Source organism: Carassius carassius, chromosome 50 (assembly GCF_963082965.1).
Source record: "Carassius carassius chromosome 50, fCarCar2.1, whole genome shotgun sequence".
Taxonomy (NCBI): domain Eukaryota; kingdom Metazoa; phylum Chordata; class Actinopteri; order Cypriniformes; family Cyprinidae; genus Carassius; species Carassius carassius.
Window position 1 is genome coordinate 5,600,351 of NC_081804.1, and position 17,089 is coordinate 5,617,439.

The 17,089-nt window shown below is 35.4% G+C and overlaps 1 protein-coding gene across 1 annotated transcript in view; it reads right to left on the reverse strand.

The window, feature by feature from the left end:
- LOC132133717 (low-density lipoprotein receptor-related protein 5-like) overlaps positions 1-17,089 on the reverse strand; it is a 76,122-nt gene that overhangs the window by 47,434 nt on the left and 11,599 nt on the right. The gene's annotated exons all lie outside the window — the stretch shown is intronic.

Here is a 17,089-nt window from a genome sequence, read left to right on the forward strand (position 1 = left end):
CACTTCACGATTTTGATTTTACACTATGATTCAATTTACGATTTTTTTAAACTAAATTAAATAAAAAATATATATAAATTAAATGTGTTCTTTTATTATTGCTTGGACAAAATGCTGAACGTTTCTTTGAGAAATTGAAATATAAAACTAGAATAATATACTAATAACACTTGCAAATTATTGCTCTTTTGTTGGTTTTGATAGCTTCTATTGTCCTCATCTGTAAGTCGCTTCGGATAAAAGCATCTGCTAAATAACTAAATTTAAATATAATGCAAATGTAAATAAAACAATTGAAATTTTGTAAAAAGCCCCAAATCAAATAAATAGGTAACAAATAAAATAAATCTCTTCATATAAACAAAATAAGGCTTTGTCTGTGCTCTTTCCATTTAAAATTAGAGGCAACCACTGCATTTTAATCATGATCCAAACAAAGATGCTGCATACATGCAACATGATCAGTTTTTATTCTAAATTAGATTGTATAATTTAAAAATTTTAAGCAAAAAAAAGTGCAAAAATGTTCCAGTTTCTGGAAACTATACATAAAAAATATCTGCATGAAATAGAAATAGCAGACGAGCTGAATGAGATGCAGATTCACCCTCTGCCAGCAGGTGGCGTTTATAACATTTGCTTGTTTTCCGCTGTAAACAAAGCAGCGCTGCACTTTAAAGGGTTAGTTCGCCCAATTTGCAAAATTATGTCATTAATAACTTACCCTCATGTTGTTCCAAACCCGTAAGACCTCCATTTATTTTTGGAACACAGTTTAAGATATTTTAGATTTAGTCCGAGAGCTCTTAGTCCCTCCATTGAAGCTGTGTGTACGGTATTCTGTCCATGTCCAGAAATGTAAGAAAAACATCATCAAAGTAGTCCATGTGACATCAGAGGGTCAGTTAGAATTTTTTGAAGCATCGAAAATACATTTTGGTCCAAAATTGGCAAAAACTACGACTTTATTCAGCATTGTCTTCTCTTCTGTGTTTGTTGTGAGACGGTTCAAAACAAAGCAGTTTGTCATATCGGGTTCGCGAACGAATCATTCGATGTAACCGGATCTTTTTGAACCAGTTCACCAAATCGAACTGAATCGTTTTAAACGCCTATGCAGCTACCACTTTCAAGCCCCAGTAAGGTAATAAAGACATCATTTAATACATGCTTTGTTTGCGGAAAAATATAAATATTTATAAAATATTAATCTATCAATCTCCAACGCATGTCCACGTTTTCAACAAGGCACTCACATCACTTCATAAAGTTGAGGTTTATCCACTGGAGTCACGTGGATTACTTAAATGTCTTTATTACCATACTGGGGCTTGAAAGTGGTAGCTGCATAGGCTGTCAATGGATGAACAAAAAACTCTCAGATTTCATTAAAAATATCTTAATATGTGTTCCAGAGATGAATGAATGTTTTGCAGGTTTTGAATGACATGAGGGTGAGTAATGACAAATTTCATTTTGGGTGAACTAATTGAGAAATGCTTTTTAATGATAGTTGAAATTTGTTATGAATAGTGACATGATATTTTATGGTTTGCTTTTCAACAGTTTTCTCATTTCATTCACTCTATATGGTTTTGCATACTCCATACTCATTTTTGTTTTGTTGAGCAGACAAAATATTGTTTTGAGCAAATTATTTTCATGAGTCATGTTTATGAATTGGATTTTTTTTAATTCTATTGCACTTAATTCAAGCTGATGTTAATGTCATTACACTGACAAATTTTTATTCTCACGTTTGACATTCATCAAAAGCTTGTATCTAGGGATACACCGAAATGAAAATTCTTGACCGAAACCGAAAACCGAAAAAGAGAAAACCAAGGCCGAAAACCGAAACCGAAACACCGAAAGAAATTATGCCAATTATTAGTACCATTGCATTTATTGCTATGACTGTGTATTAACTTTACTAAAATTAAGACATTGCAATTGCATAAATTAATATTAAAGTTTGAAAGATAATTCAATTACATCAATTATAAAAAACATAAAAATACATAATTACAAATTATGCAAATATTTATTAAGTATATATTTATTTATTAAATATATATTATTGCAACAATGCACGGTATAAAATATAAAAATGTATCCCACTCATGTGTATATTAAATAATAATGTACAGGCCTACTGGCCTGCAGAAAGGTTTTAAAATGGACTGTTCTCTCATAAAAATAAAGTATATTTAGGTTAAGTGCATCTGAATTTTTTTCTCTGTAGGACTAGAAAGTGCATTACTTCTCCAGTATAGGCAAGAGGGTTATCACTTCTGGGGATGGGGACTTCAGACAGATAACCATCTAGCTGTTAAGCAGTTGAGCTTGTCATCTGCCTGACATTTGAGAAATATTTGAAAGAGTGTATTTAAATAAGGCCAGGGCATAAATAAACATTTTTATCAAATTAAAGCAGAAATCTAGCAGAGAATCTAGCAGAAATATGGCTACAATCTGATATTATGTATGCATATGTACTATATATGTGTGTGTTTGTATATATATATATATATATATATATATATATATATATATAATGTCACATATATAGTAGCCTAAGAACAAAAATAGCCAATGTATTATTATTATTTGAGGCACTTTCTTGCAGAATTTCACTGAACATATCAGACAACGAGGGTGCATGTCCCTCATCTGGTGCAGAGACGAGTCTTTTTTTCTGCGCTCTGATCTGTCTCCTGCGCTTGGAGCTTCTCCGTCTCCACGCGGGTTCTCCGCTTCCAGCGCGGCCTGGATCATTTCTCGTGCGCGCTGCCTTATTTGCGCATCCAAGTAATGGTCTTTATAACGCGGATCAAGCACATTCGCGATGAAGTGCAGAGGATCCGAAAAGATCTCAGTGAGACGTGTGCTAACAGACTCTATAAGACTGTACTTTTCTTTGTTTTCACTTCGTGGTCCGTCTTAATCTCTTTGTTAGGAGACGCTTTAGTGCTGCGAATAAAGGAATAAGAAGAGAGAGAATGTTCTCTATTAAGACCCTCTGGTGTGAAGTGAATGTCACGGGGAGCTCGTGGTCTGCGCTATGAAGGTGCACATGCAGGTCGCGGTTTCTGTTTGTGTCATCACAACATTTCAGCCGTGTTATTTCGGTGATAAAAGTCTTTCGGCCGAAAACCGAAAAATGCACTTTTGGGCCATTTTCGGGCGAAAATTTTCGGTGGCCGAATAATCGGTGCATCCCTACTTGTATCCTGTTGCTTTAATGTGTTTTAATGTTTTTATTCAAGGAACAATTAATTCTACTCATTTATATAAAGTATAACTTAAATTCAATGAATTTATATTTTTGTAAATGTTATAATAAATGTTAAAGTTATGGTTTATTTGTGCTCCGTTATTCCAGAATAGTTTGTTTTAACAAAGAAGCTTTCGTCATGTTAAACTGAGTTTAAGTTAATTTAATTAATAATTTTAAGGCAACCGTGTAAACTTATTGGCTAGTTGTTACAACAAACTATATGTATTTAAGATTAAGTTGAGTCAACTTAAAATAGTTTGTTCATATAATATTAAATTAAGTTGAGTCAACTTAAAATAGTTTGTTCATATAATATTAAATTAAGTTGAGTCAACTTAATATAGTTTGTTCATATAATATTAAATTAAGTTGAGTCAACTTAATATAGTTTGTTCATATAATATTAAATTAAGTTGAGTCAACTTAATATAGTTTGTTCATATAATATTAAATTACGTTGAGTCAACTTAAAATAGTTTGTTCATATAATATTAAATTACGTTGAGTCAACTTAAAATAGTGTTTATATAATATTAAATTAAGCTGAGTCAACTTAAAATAGCTTGTTCATATAATATTAAATTAAGCTGAGTCAACTTAAAATAGCTTGTTCATATAATATTAAATTAAGCTGAGTCAACTTAAAATAGTTTGTTCGTATAATATTAAATTAAGTTGAGTCAACTTAAAATAGTTTGTTCGTATAATATTAAATTAAGTTGAGTCAACTTAAAATAGTTTGTTCATATAATATTAAGGTGAGTCAACTTAAAATAGTTTGTTCGTATAATATTAAATTAAGTTGAGTCAACTTAAAATAGTTTGTTCGTATAATATTAAATTAAGTTGAGTCAACTTAAAATAGTTTGTTCGTATAATATTAAATTAAGTTGAGTCAACTTAAAATAGTTTGTTCATATAATATTAAATTAAGTTGAGTCAACTTAAAATAGTTTGTTCATTTAATATTGAATTTAGTTGAGTCAACTTAAAATAGTTTGTTCATATAATATTAAATTAAGTTGAGTCAACTTAAAATAGTTTGTTCATATAATATTAAATTAAGTTGAGTCAACTTAAAATAGTTTGTTCATATAATATTAAATTAAGTTGAGTCAACTTAAAATAGTTTGTTCATATAATATTAAATTAAGTTGAGTCAACTTAAAATAGTTTTTTCATATAATATTAAATTAAGTTGAGTCAACTTAAAATAGTTTGTTCATATAATATTAAATTAAGTTAAGTCAACTCAAAATAGTGTTTATATAATATTAAATTAAGTTGAGTCAACTTAAAATAGTTTGTTCATATAATATTAAATTAAGTTGAGTCAACTTAAAATAGTTTGTTCATATAATATTAAATTAAGTTGAGTCAACTTAAAATAGTTTGTTCATATAATATTAAATTAAGTTGAGTCAACTTAAAATAGTTTGTTCATATAATATTAAATTAAGTTGAGTCAACTTAAAATAGTTTGTTCATATAATATTAAATTAAGTTGAGTCAACTTAAAATAGTTTGTTCATATAATATTAAATTAAGTTGAGTCAACTTAAAATAGTTTGTTCATATAATATTAAATTAAGTTGAGTCAACTTAAAATAGTTTGTTCATATAATATTAAATTAAGTTAAGTCAACTCAAAATAGTGTTTATATAATATTAAATTAAGTTGAGTCAACTTAAAATAGTTTGTTCATATAATATTAAATTAAGTTGAGTCAACTTAAAATAGTTTGTTCATATAATATTAAATTAAGTCAACTCAAAATAGTGTTTATATTAGGGCTGTCGCGGTTAAGAAATTACCCCTGCGGTTATTATGGGTGGCTCAATAGCGCGATATGCGGTATTACCGCCGTTTTTTTTGTATACATACCTAATTTATCCTGATTTTGCTGCATACAAAGCTCTATCGTTGAGTTATGTAGCATATATTGTTGCTTTTTTAACTGACAGAGAGACACGTTTTAAAACATTTTTTTTTATTGTTAAATGCCAAACAGCAACAAGAACATGCGTTTTCCAATACATTTTTTTTAGAAACCAAAGAGTTCTAACATGTATTACACGTATTTGCGCGCGACTTTGGACAGCAGCAGAAATCTAGACTGATTATCGCGCCACCACTGACCCAACAGGACAGTGGATTCGCGTTGGAGTCGATGCACTCCTCAAGCAGATAGCGTGTGTGAGCTCGTTATCTGCTCACGCTCTCTTGGGTATAGGCACTGACGTGGAGGTTGTCCGTGACTTCAGCAGGTATGCCTGTTACTTTCACGGCTGTATTTTACAGATTTCGCAAAGGCTTCAGCTACTCTTAACTGTCGGCCGGTCTCAGCTGTTCTTTTTGATGTTGCTCCGCGATCTGATGCTTGAGGGGGCAGCTGCGCTGGATGACAGGGGACACTCTAAACGCTTAACATGGCTTAATGTACTAAGACAGTGATATTAACAGACCAAACTCACTAAAAATCATACTAATTAACTATACTATCTATAAAAAAAATCAGATGAACCCTGAATATGAATGCAACTCGTTTAATAACACGTTAAGCCTTTTCCTCCCATAGAAAACCGTTATAAGAAAGCGCTTAATGTGGCTCAATGACAATGATTTTTAAAAACCAAACTCACTAAACATTATACTAATAAAGTAGTATACGATGTACAAAAAACAAAACAAAAAAACAGATGATCCCTGATTATGAATGCAAGTCGTTTAATAACACGTTAAGCATTATGATGGTTTTCTAGAGGAAAAGGCTTAACGTGTTATTAAACGCGTTGAATTCATATTCAGGGATCATCTGATTTTTTTGTAGATAATATACTTATTAATATGATGTTTAGTGAGTTTGGTCTGTTAATATCACTGTATTGGTAGCCTACATTAAACCACGTTAAGCGTTTTAGAATGTCCCGATGACCTCAAATTAGATGTAGGCTATTGCCGCGTCACAGGAACCTTTTTTGCAGCACATTTTGCATATCGGCTCATCTATATTCGCTGGCTCGTCCTTTTCATTGGGTTGAAAGCCAAAATGTTCCCAAACTGGCAACGTGACATTAGGTTTTGGGACGAGATCGAGCGTCTCCCATCGTTTCAGCCGGCCAATTCAAAACAAACGAAGCACCATAAAGCTACAACGGACTCGCGAGAAAATTACAGTCGTAACCATATTGTATCATTAATCTATATAACATTGAATGCACAGTGAAAAATTGAAAAAAAAAAAACAATAAGGCCACAGCCTCAAAAAAAAACAAAGAAAAAAAAAAAAAAACTGAACACTGCGGTTGCCGCGGTTGCTATCTTTCCTTTGCGGTTTGCTTGTCAATAGCGCGGTATTACAATATTGCGGTTATCGCGACAACCCTAGTTTATATAATATTAAATTAAGTTGAGTCAACTTAAAATAGTTTGTTCATATAATATTAAATTAAGTTGAGTCAACTTAAAATAGTTTGTTCATATAATATTAAATTAAGTTGAGTGAACTTAAAATAGTTTGTTCATATAATATTAAATTAAGTTGAGTCAACTTAAAATAGTTTGTTCATATAATATTAAATTAAGTTGAGTCAACTTAAAATAGTGTTTATATAATATTAAATTAAGTTGAGTCAACTTAAAATAGTTTGTTCATATAATATTAAATTAAGTTGAGTCAACTTAAAATAGTTTGTTCATATAATATTAAATTAAGTTGAGTGAACTTAAATTTGTAAGTTAACTTAATCCCTTTGATTGCTTGAATAAATTGTTACAACATTTAATCTTAAATTAGGACAACAAAACAAAGTTATTCAAATAACAAAAAAAAAATAGTTGAAACAACAAAATTACTTGTTGTAAAAACACCCATTTTTAACTTCAATGAACTCAAAATTTTAAGGCAACCAGGTAACTTACTTTTTTGAGTCAAACCAACAAATAATTTTTTACAGTGCAGCTTAAATTTTTTTAAATATCTTTTTCTCACACAATGCTATTTTATAATTTTATAGAAAACTTTTGTTTTTGTCTTCGCAGAGATGCAGCTTGAAAGCACTGTTACCATTTATTTTCAATCAGTGGAATACAGCAGCAACAACACTAGGTCTGGGTATCGATTCAGATGTTCCAGATCGATTCGATTTCGATTCACAAGCTCTCAAATCGATTCGATTCTCGATTCGATTTCGATTCTCGATTCGATTTTCTATTAGAGCTGTAATCGGGCCTTAAAAGTTAAGCCCAACAGGACCCGAGCCCGACAGTTGACATAATTAAAGAATAATGCCAACATTAGCTTACATAGCCTACTCTGTCTAGTACATTATGCATTTAAGACTCAATGAATATTTAGTTATTATTTGAAAAACATTTACTCACCAAGATTAGGTAAGGCCTACGTGTTTTTGTGGAGGAAAATGATTGAATCCACTGTATATGTCTTCAGCGCGTTCCTGCGCTCACTGATGGTGCGTCCAGCAATATAACCCTCTGGCTCATTATTCGAGGATTCTCATTATAAACAAGGTCAAAACTTTTCCAAACCTCAGACTTTGCTTTAGTTGCTGGTGCTAGGGCTGGGCGATAAAACGATAACGATATGTATTGCGATAGACACGTGATCGATATCAATAAAAAAAATTGTTCGATAAAACGTTCGATTTTTTTTTTCTTCGTCGGAAGCAAACAGAGGACGCGAAGCAAGTTTGGTTGCATTAACAAAGGCACTCACACTTTTGGTAACCCAGCAACATAGGGGGTGACACGCTAACAGCCAATCATGTAACAGTGTCAAGTTTGGTTGCGCCATATCGTTGTCTCGTGTTCTGTCTCTTCAGTAACCGGCGATTGATAAGCAGAAAATGAGTGCCGCAGCGAGTGAGGAAATTGTAAATAAAAGAGGAAAAGTCAGCTCGCCAGTATGGCAGTTTTTTGGATATTATAAGTCTGACCGTAGTCAGACCAATGTCGTCTGCAGGTTATGCAAGACCGTCGTACCTGCCAAGACTGGTAATACCACAAACTTGTTTTACCACCTTAGCCGCGCTCATCCTTTGGAGCACAGCCGTGTTCAACCAACAACATCTGCGGCTGCAACACCGCACAAGCAGCAGACCACCATGGAGAGGTACTCTGCATCAGTGCCTTATGACAAAGAATCTAAACGGTACAAAGATATAACGGAGGCAGTGGCATATCATATAGCCAAAGACATGCTTCCGCTTAGCACTGTCGAGAAGCCAGGTTATAAAAAGCTCATACACGTGCTTGACCCACGCTATGTTATTCCTGGCCGAAAGTACTTTTCTAAGACTGCCATTCCTAAGCTGTATGTAATATGCAAAGAATCTGTGCAGCAAGAAATATTGTCAGCCAAGTACTTTGCAACAACCTCTGACCTGTGGTCAAGCCGTACTTCTGAGCCATACATTAGCTTGACCATTCACTTCATCGACAATGAATGGGGTTTGAAAACCAGATGTCTTGAGACTGCATATTTCCCCGAAGATCACACAGGAGAAGTGACAGCAGAAGGCTTGAAGGAGGCACTGTTGTCCTGGAGTCTGATTGAAGACAAAATGGTGTGCATCACCACAGACAGCGGGGCAAATGTAGTGAAGGCGACTTCACTGAACAACTGGACACGGCTGCAGTGTTTTGGCCATCGTTTGCACTCTGCTATTGGTGAGTAGCTTTGTCATTTTAATGCTCGTCATCAATGTTGGTTCCTTGGGTAATTTTATTAGCTAATAATTGAGATTATATATTATAATTATATTATTATGATTTATGGAAACAGCTTTACACACTGACATGACAGTGTGTGTGTGTGTGGGTGTTTGTGTGCGTGTGTTTCTGTGTGTGTGTGTGTGTGTTTCTCTGTGTGTGCGTGTGTTTCTGTGTGTGTGTGTGTGTTTGTGTGTTTCTGTGTTTCTCTGTGTGTGTTTCTGTGTTTTTCTCTGTGTGTGTGCGTGTGTGTGTGTGTGTGTTTCTGTGTTTCTCTCTGTGTGTGTGTGTTTCTGTGTTTCTCTCTGTGTGTGTGTGTGTGTGTGTGATCTATTATCAGTTATTTACACTGGCATTGTTTTTCTGCAGGTGCTGCAGGAAAAGATAAAAGAGTGGAGAGGGCTGTAGGTGTGTGCAAGAAAGTGGTATCTGCTTTTTCTTACTCGTGGAAGAAAAAGAGTGCGCTCTTTAAAGCACAGGAACGTCTCCATCTTCCCACACACCAGCTGGTCACAGAGTCACTAACCAGGTGGGGCTCAAGACAAAAGATGGTGGCAAGGGTCCTAGAGCAACAAAAGGCCATCACTGAAGTTCTGTCTTCTGACAAAAACAACAGGCACCTGATCCCAACGTGGCAGGATATTGACGTCCTTGAGTCAATGCATGCGGCCTTAACTCCTCTCCTGGAGTTCACAGACTCCCTTTCTGGGGAGTCATATGTGACGGTCTCGTACGTGAAGCCTGTGCTCCACCTTTTCCGCTCCAGTTTGCTGAAAGTTAATGAGGGGGACACTCAGCTCACAAAAGAGCTGAAGACAAAGATAATGACTTATCTCGACGAGAAATATGCTGACCCTGACACAGATGATCTTCTTGACATGGCTACCTTCGTAGACCCTAGATTTAAAGGCCAATACATCAGACCAGAGAAGGTAGGGGCCATTCAAATGAGAGCCGTGTCTGAGATCATGGATGAAGACCAGGGCCAATCACAGGCAGGGCCTTCTGAAGGAGCAGCAGACCAAGGTGCAGAAGGAGGAGCTGCAAGTGGACCACCTCTGCCACTGGGCGTGAAGAAGCAACGCAAGTCATTGGGGAGCTTTTTCAAAAAACAGTGCCAAGATGATGCTTTGCCCCTCACTGAAAAACAAAAAGTGGAGAGCGAGCTGGAAAGGTACCTGATGTGCCCTGATGCAGACAGTGAGTCTAACCATCTGAACTGGTGGAGGCTACATGAACACAACTTCCCCAGATTGTCTCAGCTGGCGAAAAAGTACTTGTGCATTCCAGCCACCAGCACCCCCTCAGAAAGAATTTTTAGTACTGGGGGTAATATTGTTACATGCACCAGGGCAGCTTTAGACCCAGAGAAGGTCAACCAGCTGGTGTTCCTAGCACAAAACCTGGACTGAAAATATACTTGAATAGTTCAACTTCAAGTATGATGATTAGAGTAAGAATAGCTTGAAGAGTTACTTTTTCATATTTTTGCAGGTTTTATATTTCCAACAATGTTACTGTACTGTAGGTTTGTTTTTTATGTTACAGATGTACCTCAGTCTACCTCAGTTTTATTTGTTTACAAAACACTGCACATATTTTAAAACACTTTATTCACCAGAAGGTGAACAGCTAGTGAACCTCCTAGCACTAAACTTGCACTAAATTCTCAGGTTTCTCTGTTTATATTTAACACTTTGCACTATTTTATTACACTTTAAGCATTTCTTACATTTTCTTTCATTTTGCACCTTAAATGTTAAGATAATTGTAAAGTGTTCATTGTGACTTTAGACTTATGTTTACATTTTAATTATTTGAGTTTTACATGGTTGTGTTGACATTTTATTGTCTTAAGAACTGAGGGGATTATGATCAGAGGAAGGTTAAGTTTAAAATAAAAATGTTTAAATGTAACATTTTTCTCCTGGTCCTTATTTTAAATGGGTAATAAAAAATATCAATAATTATCGATATCGACCGATATGAAACACTGATATCGTGATACAGTTTTCAGCCATATCGCCCAGCCCTAGCTGGTGCTACCAAAATGTAATCGTCAGAGGCAAGCCTCCGTTTCAACTACTCAGCATACATTTTCGCATCTTTCTCGCGCTAATCGAAACACATTACATGACCGCTCATTTACCGCACAAGCCCGAGTAAAATGATATAAATGAAGCCTGAATCGAAATGAAGTCCGATCGGGTTCCATCGGGTTTGGGCAAAGATCTTAAGCTCTAAATTCTATACTCGATTCTTGATTCAAGTCAATGAACATAGATTTAATACAAATACTATATGTATAAAAAAGAACAGTGAACATACGTTTACGAGCCACAAACCTGTATATTAAACTCTTTTATTTTAGGTACACTTGGGTACATTAAAACAGAACCCATCTCTTATTTTCAAATGCATACAATTATGTTAAATAAATACAAGTTGCAAGATGCAAGATGAAAAATGCTTTGTTCTTGTCCACAACACTATCGTCGTCGTCTTGCTTACGAAATCTAAAATGCTTCCATACCTCTGACTTTTTATCTGAAGGTGTCATCAACGTCGACAAAGCACCTGAAACCCTTTAAGCCAGTGGTTCTCAACCTTTTTCACAGCGGGCCGCATTATGGTCCAAGTACAAGTCTTGCGGGCCGCACGCACATTACGGCACCAATACAAACCAACCTGATTTATAATATTATAGCCTAAATATTATGAAATATTCATTGAAATATATAAATAATTCTACTACACCTGATTCTGTTGGGAGCTGAACAATTTTGTGAAACTCGGCTCGATGTAGTAACAGCACAATGAAGTTGCGATTTTAAAGCCTGTGTTATACTTTCCGCATGAGCAATCCGGACGCAGACACGGCCAGCGCGGACGCGGACTTCTTCCATTTATACTTCCGAAAGCACACGCTGATGGTCCGCTCTGCAACAAACATGTGAACAAACAATTGCCCAGAATCATTGCACATCGCTGTCTTTATATTCTTTATTGAGGGTTTGCACAGGTTAAATTGGCAATGGGCTTCTTCACACTACCTGAACATGTGCAATTGTGCTTTTGAAGACTACTGACCACACACTCTCCGATGGCGATTTTTTCGTCACGCCTACCTAGCGGTCCATAACGGACTCATGGACGCAGAAAGTGTAAGAGGCTTTAAGATGCAGTCTGTAAGACGTGCAAGGGAGCATGACATGACGCGTGACATTGCAGAAAATGTGCGTTCACAAATAGTCTATGTTGATCCAAATATGGAATGCACTTTCGAATTTAATAATATGAGGTTCTCTCCAGAGATGTTTTGCCACATTTCTTCAATTAAGGATGATTGCTGAGTAGTATATGGTGTTTCCATTTGCTTGAACTTCTTCAAGTGAGTTGCATAAGTTTTGTGTGTGTGTGTGTGTGTGGGTTCAGCATATGTTGGGCTGCATTTGAATTCGTGACGGGCCGCGGGTTGAGAACCACTGCTTTAAACTGAATGAATGAATGCCAGGTTCGTTGGTAACATCGCACAAGGCACTTAAGAAGGTGACATCTAGTGGAGAAGATTTGTAATTAGATTAACGCGAATCTTGTGTTCACTATCTGGGGAAATAAATCTGGAAAAAAATCGACCACATTTAAAAAAAACGATTAATCGAAAAATCTATTTTTTTACCCAGCCCTAAACAACACTGTGCTAAATATCTCCTTTTGTGTACCTCTGAAGAAAAGAGATGAGGGTGAGTAAATGATGACAAACTCTTTCTTTACAAACACCACTACTGACAAAGGTAAAGGCACACCAAACCTTCAAGTGGAGTTATGGGTAGCTCAGCTGAGCATGCTTAAAATGTTTAGCACAGTTTAGAAACTTTTATTTTTCTTGACGACATATCAGTGAACTGCTACAGTAAATGGTAAGGACTGGCTTTATCAGCAATGTTTTTTATTGTTTTATGCCTTTCTTAACCAGAACAATGGCCTGTTCATGCTGTAAAGTATCACGTGTGTGACTCAAAATGCTGTCCAGTTGTCTAATAAACACAAAAAGGCAAAAAAATTTAGAATTAAAGGAGAAGAAAGAAGGAATAAAGACAAATAAAAAAAACGACAACTGACAAGAAGCAAAAATGCATAAAGGGAAGCATTCGCCCAGAGAAATCCGTGATTACTTGTAGAATACAAGCTACGATAGCAAGCGTGTCACCAACGGAAACACTTATCAAATCTCATGCCAGCAGGGAGACCAAGCATGAAAACTCAACCAGCCCTTCCTCCCCTGAGATGCATCCTATTACCCTGCCTGTGGCCCCAACGATTCGCTGTATTTTTCTCAATTAGGAACTTTAACATTACACTGCTGCCGAAATCTGATGGCTGACAAAACAAAGAGATGGATGAACAATGGTTTTGCAGAAGACCATAACAAGGACAATAACTCTTTGAACGTCACTATGTAGCAAGGTTCATAGCTGGTACTTTGACTTCATATTCAGCAGCTTCTTAGCAAGGGATGAGTCAGAATAGTCGGCTAATTAACCAACCATCTAACTTATCGGAGAAGCACCACAGCTACAAATAACAAATAGGAGAAATTACGTGGGATAATTCAGTGACTAAAGGTACACATTTCCCTTTTTAATGAGGGCGAAATTTTTAGTTGTTCACAAGAATTCATCATGTTGACAAACAGAAAGTCGCTTGGTCTTAAAGTGAAGTTTTTGCCTGCAAAATGATTATACTGCTAATAGCAGCTTTAAAATGTTTGGAAGCTAAAAATTTTTTTACTTTAGTATGTACAATTACACCTATATGATCATGTTAACATGATTATCAGCACATTTTTAAAACGCTTTACAGTTTTACACCTGCTAAAGACGTCATCAGTGGAGACAAACAACCAGCGTCAGCATCTCTGGAGTGCGTGCGAACGAGATTGTTGTGATTTTGTCTGTGTTATTCACAGATATAAACCTGACGCTTGGCCACGCAACAGAGAACATCAACTGGAGCCACCCAATGAAAGGAGACTGTGGAATGCCTACAGAAGACGGCAGAACGTCTCCAAACATAAAATACCAGGTACATCAAAACTCCAAATAAAACACCTTGGTCAGATGTTTGGATGTGCCATGCCTGTCTGGCTAGAAGAACTGTATTTTTTGGTCATACTTAATTCAAGAGGAGTCAGCAAACTTAACACTGCAATAAATAAACAAACCTATTCTTTTCATCTGATGGTAATTCATCTTTTCACTCCTCCCAAGCCTCTTTTGGAGAATGTGAAAACAATGAACGTGTCTTGTGAGCAGACAAACATAATTCAGGGGCCCCTGCATGCGGCTGCTCTCACTCTAAGGGGGTTGTAAAAAGCAGAGCCCCTCTTTCTGTGATCTGAAGCAGGGGCCCGACAGAGGTCTTGGATCTCCATGGTAAATCTCAGCTCAAAGATCTCAGGTGGTGACAATAAGAAAATAAAAGCGCATGAAACTAATATTAAGAATGTATGCTCAAAAATGCCAAACACTGACTTGCGGATTGCAGTGTAACAGGATCTTTGTCCTGGAGAACGGATCTCTTGGTTTGAACTTTTCTTCTAAACGCAATGAACTTCACAAAACAGGCAGCTAATGTTTTGAAAAAAAGCAAGTGGTATAGATGTGTCTCTTTAGGCTACAGGCCAGGAACAGTGTCTGGCTCCATTTTTAATGTCTCTATCATACACCGCACAAAATGAAATGCATTCTGAGGAAAAATATCCCAGCTCTTGGGTGTCATAAATACAGAATGAGCTAAAAGCCTTGTGTCCACAACTACATGGACCATAAAAATGTGAAAAGCACAGTTCAGCAGCAGCACTTTTTTTTTTCTTTACCTAAACTTGAGCTGTCATGACCGTAAACTGACTATCAAGGTTGTTTTTGCTCACTGGTGTGTGTGTGTGTGTGTGTGTGTGTGTGTATGTATATGTGTATATATATATGTGTATATATATATATATATATATATGTATATGTGTATATATATATATGTGTATATATATATATATATATATATATATACATACACACCCACACATACATACTTAATGTAAACAAATGTTTAATGGAAACAAAAAAGAAAGGTTGAAGAACATATAAATAGAAAAAAATAGAATAGAATTCTTATAGAATTAATGTTGGTTCAAATATAAATACTGACATATGTGTACATAAATAAATACACACATATGTAAGTGTATATGGGTACACATGCACAAACACCCACAAATTGTGAATTGTGTGTGAAGTGACATTGGACATAAATATATAAATAAATATGTATATTTAGCTTTTATTTTTACGATTATTTTAGTAAAGCCGTCATTTTAATTACACTTATATATTTAATACATTTAAATCTATTTAATTACTTAGTCATTTAATACATTCAATATATATTTATTATATATTTAATTTATACATGTTTAATCATTGTGTGTGTGTGTGGTTGTGTATATATATATATATATATATATATATTTATATATATATATATATATATATTAGGGGTGTAACGGTTCACAAAATTCACGGTTCGGTTCGATACAATACACTGGTGTCACGGTTCGGTTCGTTTTAGATACAGCAAAAAGAAAAAATTGGCAGATAAATTTCCTTGATTTTTAAAAAATGTTTTATTTATTAAAACTAACAAAGTATGTTTTTTTTTTATTTTTACATTGAACAATGATGGAGCTATTCTTTACCCATCTTCTATGGTGTTTTCTTAGCAGCATACTGTATAAAACAAAAACAGCTCCTTATAAAAAAAAAAAATGAAAATGTTATATTAGTTATGAACAAATACAAAGATGTAACTTTTTATATGGAACTCTATAACTCTTTATATTGAGTGTGTTTTTACTCAATTGGTTCTCTATAGGGCTTATGTTTTTTGGAACAAAGCAGGAATTAGGGTCTGTCTGAAATGGGCTCGTGAAGGAATATTGTAACGGGGCTCAACTACATTAAGCATGTTCTTAAAACCTACGTTTTCCACTATAGAGTAAGGCGCTCGCTCACTCAGTACGCGCTGACCAGAAATAGAAGATCCTCCAATAACCATCAGGTCTGGTGTTTGGGTGCACTTTGGATTCCCTGTAAGCTATAATGGTGATGATAGAATCAATGGTAAATAGTAAGGTCTCATATCCGCGGCTATAACGTAAATGTAGCCTACCAATCGCCGTGGTGATGTCTTTTGCCCTGTTTGAATCCGTTGGAAATGTCTGTCTAAATGCTGCGGGGATAGTTTTTTGCATTTATGTTTCTCCTTTTTTCCGTCTTTTCCCAGATACTGACACGTTAAGGTGATGTCGGCGTAAATGAGTTGACATGTTTCAAGTATTCCCGCTGGTGTTTTTTTTTTTTTTTTGTATTCCCGCTGGTGTACCCTAGATGCGACATATCGTTGTTGTTTTTATCCACCACTCTCTTGCCATCACCATTATAGCTTACAGGGAATCCAAAGTGCACCCAAACACCAGACCTGTTGGTTATTGGAGGATCTTCTATTTCTGGTCTGTTAAACGCATTGGCCATTTTGCAACGAGCCTTCAGCGCGTACTGAGTGAGCGAGCGCCTGACTGAGTAGCCTAACATAAACATATAAGTTGGTGTTTTTTTCTTCTTCGGGGGTGTCAGGGGCATTGCCTGTTACGTCGTTTGGGTTATTGGGCTACCTTGTTGAACGCACATCATTATATTTCACAATTTTTTTTATTTTCCAAATATAATTAATTAGTCCAACGAACCGTTCGGTCCATAATGCGTACCGCGTACCGAACCGAAAGCCTCATACCGAACGGTTCAATACGAACTAATATATATATATATATATATATATACACACACACACTTATAAATCATGACACAAAAAAAGCTTTAAAAGTTGAATTTGCTGATATTCTTAAAACTTTCCTGCAACTATAAAACAAGGCACAGACAGTGACTCACATTAACTAACATGTCTCAAGCCAAGTACGTGTGTACACGCTAAGCCAGGGCTTAAGTAATGTGAGTGAGAGCGATCTC